The following is a 16,028-nucleotide window of genomic DNA, read 5'->3' as shown; positions in this document are numbered from 1 at the left end:
CACCCCTCGCGGTCCTTGGCAATTTGGTGATAAAATCCATAGAAATTTGTTCCCACTTCCATTGGGGAACCTCAAGTGGCTGCAACTTGCCATGCGGGCGTTGGTGTTCGGACTTAACTCTGCGCCAGGTCAAGCACCTCTCAACGAACCACGCTACATCCCTCTTCATACAGGGCTACCAATACTCTCTTTTCAGGTCCAAATACATCTTAGTGGCCCCCGGATGGATCGAGAATCTCGATTAATGCGCCTCCTCCATCAGTATGGTATGTGCCCCGCCTACAAACGACACCCAAATCCGCCTCTGGAAGGTCATAAGCCCTCGGCTATCGGTAACAAACTCAAATATCTGCCCGATCACCTGCTCTTTCTTGCGGTTCTCTGGTGTCACGGCCTCTGCCTGGGCCTCTCGTATAGAATCCAACACCGAAGTCATCACCGTCATCCTCATACAAATGTCTCGTATCGGGGCACTCTCCGCCCTCCGGCTCAGGGCATCATCTACAACATTAGCCTTGCCCGGATTGTACAGGATCTCACAATCATAATCCTTTACCACGTCCAACCATCTCCTCTGGGGCATGTTCAAGTTGGGCTGATCCATCAGATACTTCAAACTCTTATGGTCCGTGTAGATGGTACACTGAACCCCATACAAATAATGACGCCATATATTGAGGGCGAACACCACTGACCCCAATTCTAAATCGTGGATGGGATACCTCGTCTCATGAGGCTTCAGCTGCCTCGATGCATATGCTATCACGTGCCCTCTTTGCATAAGCACCACACCCAACCCCGATATCGATGCGTCACAATACACCACAAAATCCTCCATCCCTTCCGGAAGGGCTAACACCAGGGCTTCGTATAATCTCTGGCGAAGCGTCTCAAAGGAGGTCTGCTGCTTAGGACCCTAACGGAAAGTCACTCCCTTCCGGGTCAACTTGGTAAGAGGTACAACAATCTTGGTGAAATCCCTGATAAATCTCCGATAATAGCCGGCCAACCCCAGAAAGCTCCTAACCTCAGTGGGGGATCTCGACACCTCCCACCTCATAACCGCCTCAATCTTGGCCGGATCGACCAATATCCCTTCCTGGTTAACGAGATGCCCCAAGAACTGGACCTCTCGCAACTAGAAATCGCACTTAGAGAATTTGGTGTAAAGCCTCTCCGATCTCAAAACTCCGATAATCTCCCTTAAATGCTCCTCGTGCTGCTCTCTGGACCTCGAATACACTAATATATCGTCGATGAACACGATCACCGATCGATCCAACATCGGCCTGCACACCCTGTTCATGAGATCCGTGAACGTTACCGATACATTGGTGAGCCCAAAGGGCATGACCACGAACTTGTAATGACCATAATGAGTCCCGAACGATGTCTTCTAGATATCCTTGTGATGCACTCTTATATGATGAAATCCAGACCTCAAATCAATCTTGGAGAACCAAGACGCTCCCTGCAACTAATCGAACATATCATCAATCCTCGGTAAGGGGTAACGGTTCTTGACCGTCAACTTGTTCAACTCTCGGTAATCAATGCACACCCGGTGTGAACCATCCTTTTTCCTGACAAAAAGGATCGGCGCCTCCCACGACGAACTACTCGGACGACTAAACCCCTTTCCCAACAGCTCCTGAAGCTGCGAGGATAAATCCTGCATCTCTGGCGGCGCAAGGCGATAAGGTGCCTTGGAAATAGGCGTCGCTCCCGGAACTAAATCGATACGAAACTCCACCTGCCTCTCGGGAGGCACACCTAGCAACTCCTCGGGGAAAATGTTCGGGAACTCTCTCACTATCGGTACATCACCAACCGATATCGGCCTCCCTGCGGCCACTCGTCTGTCCATCACATAGGCCACAAACCCACTACAGCCCTGCTGTACACTCTGCCTCGCTCTAGTAGCCGAACAAAATGCTGACCCAGTATGGGTACCCTCGCCGTACACCGTAAGCACTCCCCCACTAGGGTCTCGTATGGTCAATAGTTTTCGCTCGCAGTCGATGACCGCTCCGAATCTGCTCAACCAGTTCATGCCCACGACGACACAGACATCCCCCATCGCAATCGGGACCAGATCTATCGGGAACTCAACACCGAAGATCTCGAGTACACATCCTTGAATCACCTCAGTGGAATATATCGCTCGCTCGTCAGCTATGGAAACTCGAAGAGGTCGACTCAACGCCTCTCGACAGATACTGATGTGCTGACTAAATGCTAAGGACACAAAGGATCGACTCTTACCCGATTCAAATAACACCAAAGCGGGTATAGAAGTCACCAGAAAAGTACCTACACATACCATAATATAAGAACACTATCTCAAACACAACATAAATAAATGAAAGAATACATACCAGCCACGACGTCGGGCTCTGTGCGAACCTCCTCCGCTGTCAACTGGAAGGCTCTCCCGCGAGCCTTTGGTGCCTCGACCTCCGCTGGCTGTGACATCCCCAAAATCTCGGCCAGAAAAGAACGGTTTCATTTATGCTTTTTAAACATTTTCAGAGTAAGTCCTTTTGATTTTAAAAGGGATGCGGAATTTGTTCCCAAAAACAAAACATGATAAAATAGATTTTTATCAAAACATTTCATAAAGAAATATAATTTCATTTCATAATCAAAAAAATTGGGATGTCATGTTCTGATACAGACCATAAAGCAAAAACGATAACATTACAAGTCATTCAACAAATATATACATATACAGACTTGTAAACAAAACAAATTGATGATTCATCCATCTTATGCCCTTGCGCCACTTCCTGTAATACAAATAAACTGAGTGGGTCAGGCTTGGAGGCCTGGTGAGCATATAGGGTTTTCAACCCACAATAAATAATTATATTTAATTCAACAATCAAAAATAACCCGATTACCCATTCCCGTTATCCTCACTTTACGTCCCTAAAATAACATCTATCTCAAGGGACCTAATCTAGGATTTTCATCAGGGCAGACATTACTGCAGAGGGGCTTCCTCAACAATAAGTGTCCTAAAGGCAACCATGTTGGGGATTAGAGTACACTGGGGGACATCAAGCCCACAACACCTACAGGTTATGATCCTGCAATTGTTCCACTGGACAGTCTAGAATAGTCCGTGGTCGTCATCCATACTCTACTGAATGACTAGAACAACACCAACAACGAGGCCTCTCATCAATTTATTTCATTACACACCAACTGTCTACCCATGTTCTACCCAACATATTAGTAGATAAAAATATACATGTTTTATACATAATTTGAAAAAAAAAACTGTATAGCATGCTCGTTCAATACTCCATCCAAATAGCAACTAATACGTAAACACATAACAAGAAATTTCAAGGAGAGTCGTATAAGTCTATGTGTTAGAAGGTAATAATAATACCCTCACACAACTCGTATTCTTCAATACATTCAACGATTACTTGTATAATATCGTGTATTGAAAGGGATTATACACTCACCTGATCAGAAGATGATCGTGCAGCACTACGGCTTGCAGAAGTAGTATTTTTCGGTAGATCTGGAAGATCTTCACAAAAATCGGGCTCCTCGAAGGTAGAGCTTCGGCTCGGGAATCTCACTTGTTCGGAACTTCGGGACTTGCTTCGGGACTCGAAAATGATACCGGGGCTTCGGGATGTAATTCGCACACAAACCAAGGTGAAAAACTAGAGAGAAAGAAATAAAAATGGCAAGGAAAATGGTTGATCTCGGTTTCTATTTATAAGGTGTTGGGTCTGGGATTACGCTGGGCGTATAAAGCCTTACGCTGGGCGTACTCAACATCACTACATGCATCACTTAGTGGCACTCGAGTATTGGTCAGACAACTTGCACTCATCCGAGTACGCTGGGCGTACTCAAATTATGCTCGACGTAATTTGACTCGTAAAATTTCTAAATTGCGTAATTTTCGCATACGAGCTCCCTTTTCGACGTTATTTATATTCACGCGTAGGTGAGACTATGCTCTACAACTTTCGTTTAGACTCCGTCGGCTAATTTTGAACTTATTTTTATTATTTATTTTTAGTAGGCCGGGACAGAAAAACTCCATTATAAATTCATAACTTCTTCATCTGACGTCCGTTTTCGTCACTCTTTTCACCAATGCACTAATATCAACGAGATATTCGATTCTCATTTAGATTATTTCGACCAAAAATCACTTGATCTCGAATCGAGTATTCGGGCCGCATACTGCTAAGCTGAAACTTCAGAAAATCAAAATTTCCTCATACGAAGTCAGATTTGGACGATCTTTTTTATGCACGCTCTCGGTTTAACAAAATCTATGACTTTCGCTTAGATCGCTAAAGCTAAATATCGCTCTAACTTAAATTTCACTTTTTACGTCATTCAACGTTGCCGGTTCTGTCGCGAAACTTCGATAGGTCATAACTTCTTCGTTATAACTCGGATTTCGGCATTTTTTATATATTCAGAAACCTCGTTTCAACTACTACAACATCATCCATAGATATCGGCTTTATCTAACATTTCATTTTTATGCTTATTTTTATTCTTGATTAAATCAAATCACATTATTAAGCAGATAAGTATAAAACACATAATTCGCAAATAATACATTCTTATTATTTCAAATGGGTTACAAAGGTTAACCTAGACTATTACATTGCTAAAAATGGCATGAACAGCAACATGGATGTTCGAATCTCGGTAGCTCATACGGCAGCAGGGGCAGATCCCCATGGTGCTCCCTGTCCCGACCCCCGCAGTTGTGGACACTCGGCCTTCTGATGGCCAGTCTGGTTGCATTGGAAGCACACTGCAAATCCCTTGGGGGCAATCCTTAGCCATATGCCCTTCCTTGCCACACTTGTAGCAAGACCCCGCTCGACAAATCCCCTCATGGCTCTTACCGCACTTGCCACAAGTGCGGCCCTTCTGGTTCCCTGATCTCGAATTGGCGGGCTTTGCCCGCTTGGGTGCCGGCTGAGACTATGTCGGTCGCCGATCCCTCCCCTGAGACTCTGCCTCCTCCCTGGCTTGAGTCTCGAGCTCAATCTCCCTCTTCTGAGCATTCTCCTGGAGCTCGGCGAATGTCCGGTACGTCGAGTTCGCCACGAACTCGCGGATGTCTCTCCTCAGTATGCTTAGATATCGACTCATGCGTTCCTGCTCAGAAGACACATGCTCAGGGCAAAACATCTCCCTCTCGTGAAACATCCTGGTAATCATAGTAACAGACTCAGTACGCTACTTGAGGTTCAAGAACTCCTGGGCCAACCGTTCCTTTTCCACCGAGGGGAACGTACTCATCTCAAACATAGCGGTGAACCTCTCCCAGGTCATCGCGACAAGCTCTATAAAAGTGAAGTGCGCTGTAACAAACTTCCACCAGTCCTTCGCTCCCAAGCGAAGCTGATTCGGCGCGAACCGTACTCTCGGATGCTCCGGACATGAACATGTGTAGAAGCACCCCTCAATGTCAGAGATCCATATCATCGCAACTATCGGATCCTGAGTCCTATCAAACTCTGGTGGTTTCATGTTTCTGAACTCTCGGAACAGCAATGAGTCACCCCCCTGCGGCCTGGCAGCAGCGGCGGCTGTGGTGGCCGCAGCAACAACAGCATCAGTAAGAGCGGCGTACCGCTCATCAAAAGTCTCGATCAGCGTGGTCTTGATAGACCCAAACATCTCTAGTATCTCAGGTCGGATGGCTGCAGCCACCTCCTGTTGGGTCAATATTTTTGTTTATACTTTGCTTTTCTAGGAAATTGATTTGTTATGTAATATTGTATATGTGTTTACGGTCAGGAAGTGTGTTACGACCGTAAACAGAGTTTACGGCCGTAAACCCAGTGTTTACAACCGTAAACCCAGTTTGCGGACCAAGTGTATATATATAGGGGTAAAGGGTGTGAGGAAAAGGGTGATGAACACCAAGGAGCTTAAGTGTGTGCATTTGAAGGTGCTCTAGAGAGAGAGAGAGAACAAGTGTGTGTTAGTGTGTGTGAGTCTTTGTATCCGAATCTTCAGTCTAATCATATCATACATAGATTCATCATCATTCTTCTTCTCCTTCTCTTCTATTTGATCTGACATCATCCGTTTGATTGGGATTCCGCACCATCAAACGGATCTGATTGATACACAGGCAAAAAGGGACTTACACCTCCTCATGAATCAACCGACGGATCTCCTCATCACTGACACCGCTGCTCTCAGGTGTGTGGCGTGTCTTAACCATGATGTCTCTCTAAAATACAACACAAAAATATCAGAGACCCGCTCAAGTATACTCACACTCGATAACTCAACCCTACTTGCTTTTCAGTACCCTAAGGATTCTTACTTGGGCTACGCTCTGATCCGGTGTCTTCCGTAGTACAGGCCCAATACTACCATCCACACCGCATCAGCATTCACCCCAAGTCCTCCTCCTAGGATCCCTGATAACAAGTACTCTAATCTCGCTATACATTGGCTACTCTCCAGTAGACCTCTCATAAGCTCCTCGCTGCTACTTACACACTCTCAAAGCATCTCATAGTAGCAGTAATCTCCTAGGCTAAGGCATCACAAATCAGGCCACTCTAGTCCTAATATGAATACCTAGCCTACTCTAGCATGCATAACATATCATATCATATCTCATAACACATAATGTAAGGGTACTTTGGGAAATCACCGTTCGGGAGCTGGTTGATCGTACACACTGTTCCGCTCTGCTTGTCTCAAAATCTTTTACTCTTTTAGAAAATTTGTTTTATTGTTGAAAATTTATTAAATCCTCAGTTTGAGTTCAGATACACCCGAAGGTGCATCCGAGTCCCACAAACCAAGGCTCTGATACCAACTTGTAACGACGTAAACTTTCAAAACAATTTTTCATTTTTTAAACAACATAATTATCATTTAAACATTCTCAAATCTCATGTTCAACAATTGTCATCAAATAAAACATATCCCAAGATCACAAATAAAATCCTCAGTCTGTGTGTACGGATCATGCCGACGCCTTCCCGCGATCGTCACTAATACGTGAAACACATAACACATAATACTGTAAGCATAAATGCTTAGTGAGTTCCCCAAAATACCACACATACCACATATTAGCCACTCGAGGTTATAACTCTGTTTGACCCCCTGGTCAATGTGTCTCAGTGGGACCCTCCAGTCCCATAACTCTGTGGGCCCTCTGGCCCTAACTTTGTGGACCCTCTGGTCCTAACTCTGTAAACTCTGGATAATACATAGCACAAATCACATAGAAATCATATCATACAGATAGCATACAAGATACTCTGTCACATAGCTCTAATTACCAGTCTAGGTAAAGTATAGTGAGAAGACTCACCTCAGGTAACTCGGTAAATCTCGTACTCAGTAATACTGGTTTAGCCTCCACCTAATCACATGGAATAATTACTCTAATCAATACAACTCTCAAAGGCTAGACTAATTCCTCTCTAAGTTCTCTCAGAAGGGTAAAAGACCATTTTACCCCTCTCATGGCTCAAAGATCCAAACATTGACTAAACCCTAAAAATCAACAAAAGACAACCCTCTGGGTTACGCTGCGCATACCAAAACTGTACGTCGGGCGTACCCGACAACTCACAGAATCAGGGAATGCGACCCCCTACGCTACGCGTACTGGGATTACGTCCCGTGTAAATCCCAGTTTCGTACTCCTTTTGATTTTAGGTCTTAAACAGTTAAGACACACGTCCAAATTTTAGATATGGCTGTCCCTAAGCCTCTTAATCCATAAAGTCGGTGACTTTAAGCCTTTGCATGGCTGTAAAAGTCACCAACACCCAAATCATTCCATTTCCAACATTTTAAAGCCCATAACTCAAACATGGTCGGCTCTTAGTGACCAAGACTGGATTTTTACGACTTAGCAACCCCTAATGAGCTAACATGGGATAGATCTCGGGTTCTAGTAGCTCATCAACACATAAAGTTATCAACTTGGGGGAGAAAAACCCTAAAACATCCCCATGCAAAACACAAACAGAAAAGAGAGAAAGCTTAGAGCTTTTTACCTCCAAAAGATGTCTTTCCCACTGCTAAACTTGGATCCAAAATCTTGAGCTCTAACTCCACCTCTTTCCAAAGCTTTCTCTTCACTCAAAAGTCCAAAAATGCACCAACAAGCCCTCCAAGTCACTCTCTTGCTATATGAATGAGATTTAGGGTTTTCAGGGAGGGGGGTGTTAAGTCTCTAGAAATGGTGGCCAGAAAAGAGGCCATAATGGTCTTTAAATAGGTGGCTCTCAAAAGATTAGGGTTTCATGACTGGGCCGGGTACGCCCCGTGTACACATTGGTACGCCCCACATACCGGGCAATCCTCTGCGTTCAATATGTGCATGATTACGCTGAGTGTACACCCCAGTATGCCTCACGTACCCGTCATACATTTTCTTCCTTTTGGGGACCAAAATTGACAATCGCTCAAAGATTAGGGTCCATAAAGCATACCTGATTTTTGGGATGTTACAAAAGGCACCAAGGTCGACCTACTAAGTTATGTATCCTGGTTAGGATGTTGCTATGATGTAGTGATCTCTTAAATCTACTTGATTATCTGTTATTTGTTGGATATTTGTTTATATTTATATGTCGACATATTGTAATGGTTTGGGTTGAGGCAGTTTTGCTTTTTGTTGAAAGACAAGATACCGGGAGCATTCTAGACATGGGCTGAGGACCCTGTAGGGATATTCCAAACTCATGCTAGAGGCTTGGTGGCATTCCAGACATGGGTTGAGGAACGAGAAGGGCATTCTAGACTCATGTTGTGGGCTCGGGGTAATCCAGACTTATGTTGAGGACCCTATAGGGGTATTCCAAAAATAGGCTGTGGGTCCAATGTATATGTTGTTTATGTTTCGTGTGTGGTCTTTTGGAGAAACTCACTAAGCTTTGGCTTATAGTTTAAGTGTTATATTTTAGGTACTTCAGATGATCGGTACAAGGCGAAGGCGTGACCATAAACATCCTTCAATGATATGTTATGGAGATTTTAAGATACTCTGATTTTGAGATATTTGTATTTGGTACTTGGTTTTTATGACTTGGGTTTTGATTGAAATAATGATTTTACATAAATTGAAAAAAAAAGAATTTATTGTGATTTTTGGGATGTTAGAATATTGTAAGATCCCATTGAAAATGACATTACGGAATAAGAACAATCAATCCCGAATCAAACGGAAATGTAAGAACACCAAATGTAAATAATTTTGTTTAATCTTCATTCATGTCTGGAAGGTAATCAAAGTGTACAAAATAGGAAGGTTAAGAACACACACACACACACACACACAGATACAGACACATACACACACACACACTCTCTCTCTCTCTCTCTCTCTCTCTCTTTCTTACACATAAGACTACAACACTATTTATAGTAGTGTTCTCACAGACTCCAAAATGTACAGTGTGACTAATCTATCAAAGTACAACTTGAAAATGCACACTGAAATACATTATTCCACATTATCAGATTTAATATTTCTTGACTCAACATTCTCCCCATAAATGTTGAATCTTATGAGAAGCACGATTTTCTTCCATGACATTTTCCCTTAAGAATAACCAATCATGCAATCAAACATCCGATTCAATATTTCTCACATCATCAAATTCAATATTTCTTGAATCAATATATATATATATATATATATATATATATATATAGAGAGAGAGAGAGAGAGAGAAATCAATGTGGCAAGTTCATATAGGGAACATACACTAGTACAAAAAGGACCTATGTCAATAGTTTTCAAAAAAGGGTTGTCATGGTTTTGGTTATTTGTGTCACTAAAGGTCATTTATCAAATTCTAGTTATGTTTTAGTCACATGTTAACTAAAAGTTATCACACAATGTCACCAACATGTGACTATAAGTGTTTTATGATAACAATTTAATTTCATATGTATGTCTAATTAATGATTTTGAATATAAAAGAATAACAACATGTGACTGTAACCATTGTATTATGACATTTAAAAAATACATGTAACTAAAAGTATTTTATATTGATGTTTTAATTTTTATGTGTATCTAAAACTAAAAAAATAGCAACAACAAAAAAAAACTTGTCCTGATAAGTGGTTTATGGTGACAATGTTGAAAAATGAAACCAATATTTCGAGGGGAATTCAATTTTTTTTCTTGTCATTCCTTTTCCCACTTTACTAAAATTTCAATATTCAACAAGTTTTCAAACAATTATTCAAATCCAGGGTCCACAGATATAGCTCCATATCCAAAGTGTGTGTACAATCACGCCAGTGCCTTCTCGCGATCCTCTAAGGTACCTGAAACACATAACATATAACATGGTAAGCACGAATGCTTAGTGAGTTCCCCAAAATACCACATACAACATTTAGCCACTCGAGGCTATAATCTGTAAGACCCTCTGGTCAATGTGTCTCGGTGGGACCCTCCAGTCTCGTAGCTCGTTAGACCCTCTGGTCCGGTCTAGCTCGTTGGACCCTCCAGTCCGGTCTAAGCAACAAGTAACATAACATACAATACATATCACACAAACATGCATAACTCAAGCAAGCACATAAGACCCTCTGGTCACACATAGCTACCACTTTAGGTAAAGTATAGTGAGAAGACTCACCTCGGGTCAACTTGGATGATCTCGAACTCGAAACACTAATCTAGCCTCTTCCTAATCACATACATAAATTACCTCCAATTAAAAACGGCTCTCAAAGGCTAGACTAATCCCTTCCTATGCTCTCTCAGAAGGGTAAAAGACCATTCTACCCCTCCAATGGTCCAAAAGTCCACTTGTTGACTAAACCCTAAAAGTCAATGAAAGTCAACCCTAAGGAGTACGCGGCGCGTACCAGCTCTGTACGCTGGGCGTACTCGGATGCCATAGAGTATCGGGGACACTTGACCCCTACGTTGCGCGTACTGGGATTACGCCCAACGTACGCCCCAGTTTCACCAACTTCATGATTTTGATCTTAATCGGTTAAGACATGAGCTCTTATCCCAAATCTGGTCACTCTAAAGCATCTCAATTCATAAATTCGGTGACTTTAAGCCTTTGCATGGCTGTAAAGATCACCAACACCCAAATCACACCAATTCTTTCCTTAAGAAGATCATAACTAATGCATGGTTCATTCCTAACATCCAAGATTGGATTTTTATGGATCTATGACACAACATACATTGAAATGGGGCAGATCAAGGTCTATGGAGCCCCTTTACTTATAAAGTCTCCACCTTTGGGACATAAACCCTAAAAATGGTCCATAATGCACAAATCCAAAGAGGTTAAGAAAGCTTTGAGCTTTTTACCTCCAACTGGTGCTCCAACCTCTGGAAAGCTCGGATCCAAGGCTTGCACTCCAGCTCTAGCTTCTTCAATGGCACCTTTTTCTCTTCAAAAGCACACAAGAACACTATCAAGCTCAAACACACACACACACACAAGCTCTAGAACGTGGGTTTCGCACTCTTAGCGTTTCATTCTCTAAAGATGGTGGCTAAAAGTGAGGCCAATAAGTTCCTTATATAGGGGTTACCCCCACAATTAGGGTTTCAATCTGAACCTAGTACGCACAAGGTACACTATGGTACGCCCAGCGTACCGGGTAGCCTCCGCGTCAAGAACATGCTCATGAGTATGCACAACTTACTCCCCATTATGCCCAACATACTCAAATGCTACACATTCTTTCCAAGGACTAACTTTGACAACTTGAGGAAAGAAAAGGATCAAAGAGATATACCTAAATTTCGGGATGTTACACTTTACCAAAATTTAAACATTTTTATTTTCTTCTTTTAAAAAAAATAGACCTAATCCCCTCTAACTCTATCTTTGTCGTCGTCTCCACAAAAAACCTTGGACGTGCCCTTTTTTTTCTCATAAGCGATTATTGAAGCTAAAGGGGTGTTTGGATAGGGAAAAAAGAGGCTGCTTATTGCTTATTGCTTAATCCCACCGTAATAAGCAAATTTAAGTGTTTGGATAGGAGTCTTTAAAAATCAGCTTATTGCGGTAGAAATAAGCCAAATAAGCTGATTTTAATAAGTAAGGGGAGGAATGCTTATTGCTTATTGGTCATGTTACTCATATAAACTGTTTTGTTTGCCAAACACTTCAAATGCTTATTGCTTATTGCTTATTGCTTATTCCCACCGCAATAAGTTAATCCAAACACATTTTAAAAAAATGCTTATTCCCACAGCAATAAGCAAATAAACAATAAGCTAATAAGCTAAAAACATTTTATCCAAACACCCCCTAAGCCATCGATTTCATATTTGACTATAGGAACATTGATCAATTGACGACATCCTCTGACATCCTTAGACCCTCCAATTCTCTCATTTTCGTCGTCTCCACAAAAAACCTTACATTGTCGTTCCTTCTCCTCTTTGTCCTCAGTCGTCGTTCCTTCTCCTCCGACATCCTCAACTCCTCCAAAATTCCTCAGACATCATCTCTTATTGATTGCAAAATAGTCATCGATTTTACCCTTGATGATAATCATGATCGTTTTGTCCCTTAAAATCGTTGAGCAATGGATATGAGGTGACAGGCATTGGATTCTTTTGTTAATAGGATTGCATTCCATCGATTTTGGGTCTATCTGCTCCAAAGAATTTCACGGTTTGTATGTATGTTGTTACTAGGTTTCATTTTTTCTTCATGTGTGTTGCTTTCAATTTCATTGTTGAATTGTAGGGAAAAAGAAGTAGAAACTTTTGGAAATAATAGTTGGACTCGAACAAGCTGAAGCTCTGGTATCATATTTGCATGTTATTGCTATGAAATAGTTCCTCATATACACATTACAGATAAAATTTATCTTTTTATATTGCTTTAGATATGAAAAATGGATCTTGAGGCAAGAAGCTTGCAACCAAATCTGAAAGTCGTGCTCCTTGCCAAACTAAGGGAATGCCAATCTGATCTGAATAATTTGAAGAGTGAAGTTAAATGATTTGCATCAGACAACTTAAACCAGACTGCAAGAGATGATTTGTTGGAATCAGGAATGACAGATGCATCATCAATCTGCAAGTTTTATTATTATTTAGTTGAAATGAAAATTTAGCTTTGAAAATTACATTTGTCTTAAAATGGAACATGAATCTTTAATGTAATTGAAATGTAGGAGTTATTAAATGTTAAAAAGGGGGTAAATGCATGAAGTAGAAATCTACTTTTTAATGTTTAGTAATCATTTATAAGCATGGGTAATAGGGTATTGTAGTTATTTATTTGATCCCAATGATGATTTTACTTAAAAATTATGGCAGCAGAGAACTATTAGAGGATAAAGGAGTTGTTATGGTGTTGGATTTCCTTTGACTGGTATCCATTTCAATTTGGGAAGAGTTCTTGTGGGGATATGTTGATGTTGTTTTTGATCTGGACATGTATTAACCATTTAGGTACCGAACTCCCTTCCTTTATGATTTTATTGATTTTCTTGTTTGCTAATTTAAGGCTTCAAATATGTAGGTATATGTTGATGTTGTTCTTGATCTTGGTCTTGTTCTTGATCTTGGCCTGACAACACATTTCATCACACCTACACCAGGATAGACTTCCATGGGTATAAACATGGCAGATCCGACATTGAGAATACAAAAGGGTTGTTTTTTTATCCTTTTTATTTACTAACCTATATTCAAATTGGAATGGAATTGTGAATTCAACCACATTATAGAAAAGGAATAGGCTTACTGGAAATCATGTGAAGCATTCTGGAACTGATGGTTTATTGGTCACTATAGTATCCTTTTTTCAAGTTTTTCCTATTTCAACATTGTACTTTTAGAAATCTTACCGATTTATAACTTATTCTTGCATTTTGTGATGAATAATTATGGTGTGTTGAAATAGGAAACAATCTTGAATTTGTTAATGATTTACCTATGTGGTGGATGTTGTTGATTATCGTACGCTAGACATTTTTACCCCAAAGGGTGAAACTAAGTGCAGCTCATGTATTCGATCTAATATATATATATATATATATATATATATATATATATATATATATATATATATATATATATATATATATATATATATATATAAATAATACCAATGTATTTTCGTTGTTTAAAGTTTTTAAAAATACTTAGTTTCTAATTCCTCTTTCTTCTTCTCACATGCCACTGATTTACAATGGTGACAAACACAACTTAAATAGCAATTGGCAGATTTTATGAGATAATTTAACACTCGGTAATCCAATAATTAAAAAAAAAACTAAATTATTAAACATTTATTATATTTTGTATAAATGTTATTGTATTAGATATTTTTAATATATTAGACACTTTGTATAGTATGTCTATTAATTTTAGTTGTTTATCATAATAACGTACATAATGTTAATCGAACAATATTTGACATAAAATGATTTTAAGTTCAACAATAATCCTAACAAACAAAAAAAAAGTGAGATTGAAAGTCAATAATACTCACCGTTTAATATATTATATGTCCCTAAAAGTCAATAATATCTATGACAAAAAAAAATTGTGTGACGAAAAGTAGTTTATAGTCACTAATTAATATGTTATGTATCACTAAAAGTCAATAGCAGTCACGACAAATGAAAAAACATGTGACAAATTGTAGTTTATGGTCACTGTTTAATAAAATATCTGTAATTAGAAGTCAATAGTAGTCATGAAAAACAAACGAAACGTGTGACTAAAACTAGTTCATGGTAATGGTTTAATATATTATGTGTCACTAAAAGTCAACAAGGTAGTGACAACTGAAAAAATCATGTGACTAATACTACTTTATGGTTATCTTTTAATATAGACAAAACTGCAAATTTGGTCATTGTGGTATTCAAAAAACTTTGGATCAGATCCAAAAAGTTTTTCAGTTGCATAGAAGGACCAAAATCAAGGTTTTTTTTTTTTTTTTTTTTTTTTTTTTTTGTTTATGTTTTTGGTCCAAAAAAACATGAAATGACGGTTATACCCTTTTACTTTCTTTTTTATATTTTTTTTTAATTTTTAAAATACAATTTTAATTAAAAATAAAAAGAAAAGAAATAATTCTCTCTCTCTCTCTCCCTCTCCCTCTCCCCCTCCCTCTCCCTCTCCCCCTCTCTCTCTCCCCCTCTCTCTCTCTCTCTCTCTCTCTCTCTTTCTTTCTCTCTCTCTCTCTCTCTCAAGCCATTCTCACGGCACCACCACCCGTTTTTGATTTAGGTATTTTAACAAGTGCTTCAAGAAATTTAAATATCCAATTGTGGCTTAAACAGAAATCTATGAAACAAAATTACTGAAAATCAATGAACATAACTAAGAACTACAAGTTGCAGTAGGGAAAGATCATTCAGAAAAAAGATCAAACACTTGGTGGGCATCCACCATACTTTATGTTCATGGGTTGCAACTTTACTGAGTGACCTTTCACATTATTTTCTTCTTATATCATTCAATTCCCCATTCTTTCAACTTTAAATCTAAACCATTTCCATGAATGGTTTAAGGGTATAAAAAGATGCAACAAGAACGATCTTTACAGATGAGAAAGAAGACAATAACAATGCCTATTTTTCTTTCTGCAATGTAAGATTTGTTTGGAGATCGCCACCATAGGTTTTCAGATGTGTTATACCTACATGAATTGAACTCAATCTGGTCTTCAAATGGCCCCATTCCGTCTTCTTCCCCACCTAGTCTTCTTTACCATTTCTAGACCAGAAAACTTGTAACAAAGATACAAATCCACCACTTCCACCATAAGCATCCATCAGACCCGTCAAATAATTGAATCGAGATGAAAAGAGATTAGATACTAAAAATGAATAGAGAGGAGGCATGTATTAGTCGAAAAGGAGTTTAACTAGAAGGGGTAGGGAGGATGGTTTTGATCGGACCCTATGGGAGTTTGATTCCTTAACGATCTCTATTCGCTTTCTGTATAATGTTCTATCATTATATCGGGTTTTTCGATCCATTCTCTATCCACAAAATCATATTTCATAGTTGT

General features: G+C 39.9%; 1 long non-coding RNA gene across 1 annotated transcript; it reads left to right on the top strand.

Annotated features, from left to right (window-relative positions):
- The first annotated feature begins 12,365 nt into the window (after positions 1–12,365).
- Positions 12,366–13,878, top strand: LOC111889789 (uncharacterized). Its single transcript, XR_002849631.3, has 3 exons — positions 12,366–12,796; positions 12,880–13,450; positions 13,521–13,878. It is a non-coding gene; the product is annotated as an uncharacterized LOC111889789 (long non-coding RNA).
- The last annotated feature ends 2,150 nt before the right edge of the window (positions 13,879–16,028 follow it).

This window comes from Lactuca sativa, chromosome 9, assembly GCF_002870075.4.
Source record: "Lactuca sativa cultivar Salinas chromosome 9, Lsat_Salinas_v11, whole genome shotgun sequence".
NCBI lineage: Eukaryota > Viridiplantae > Streptophyta > Magnoliopsida > Asterales > Asteraceae > Lactuca > Lactuca sativa.
This window is presented reverse-complemented; position numbering and strand designations above follow the sequence as displayed.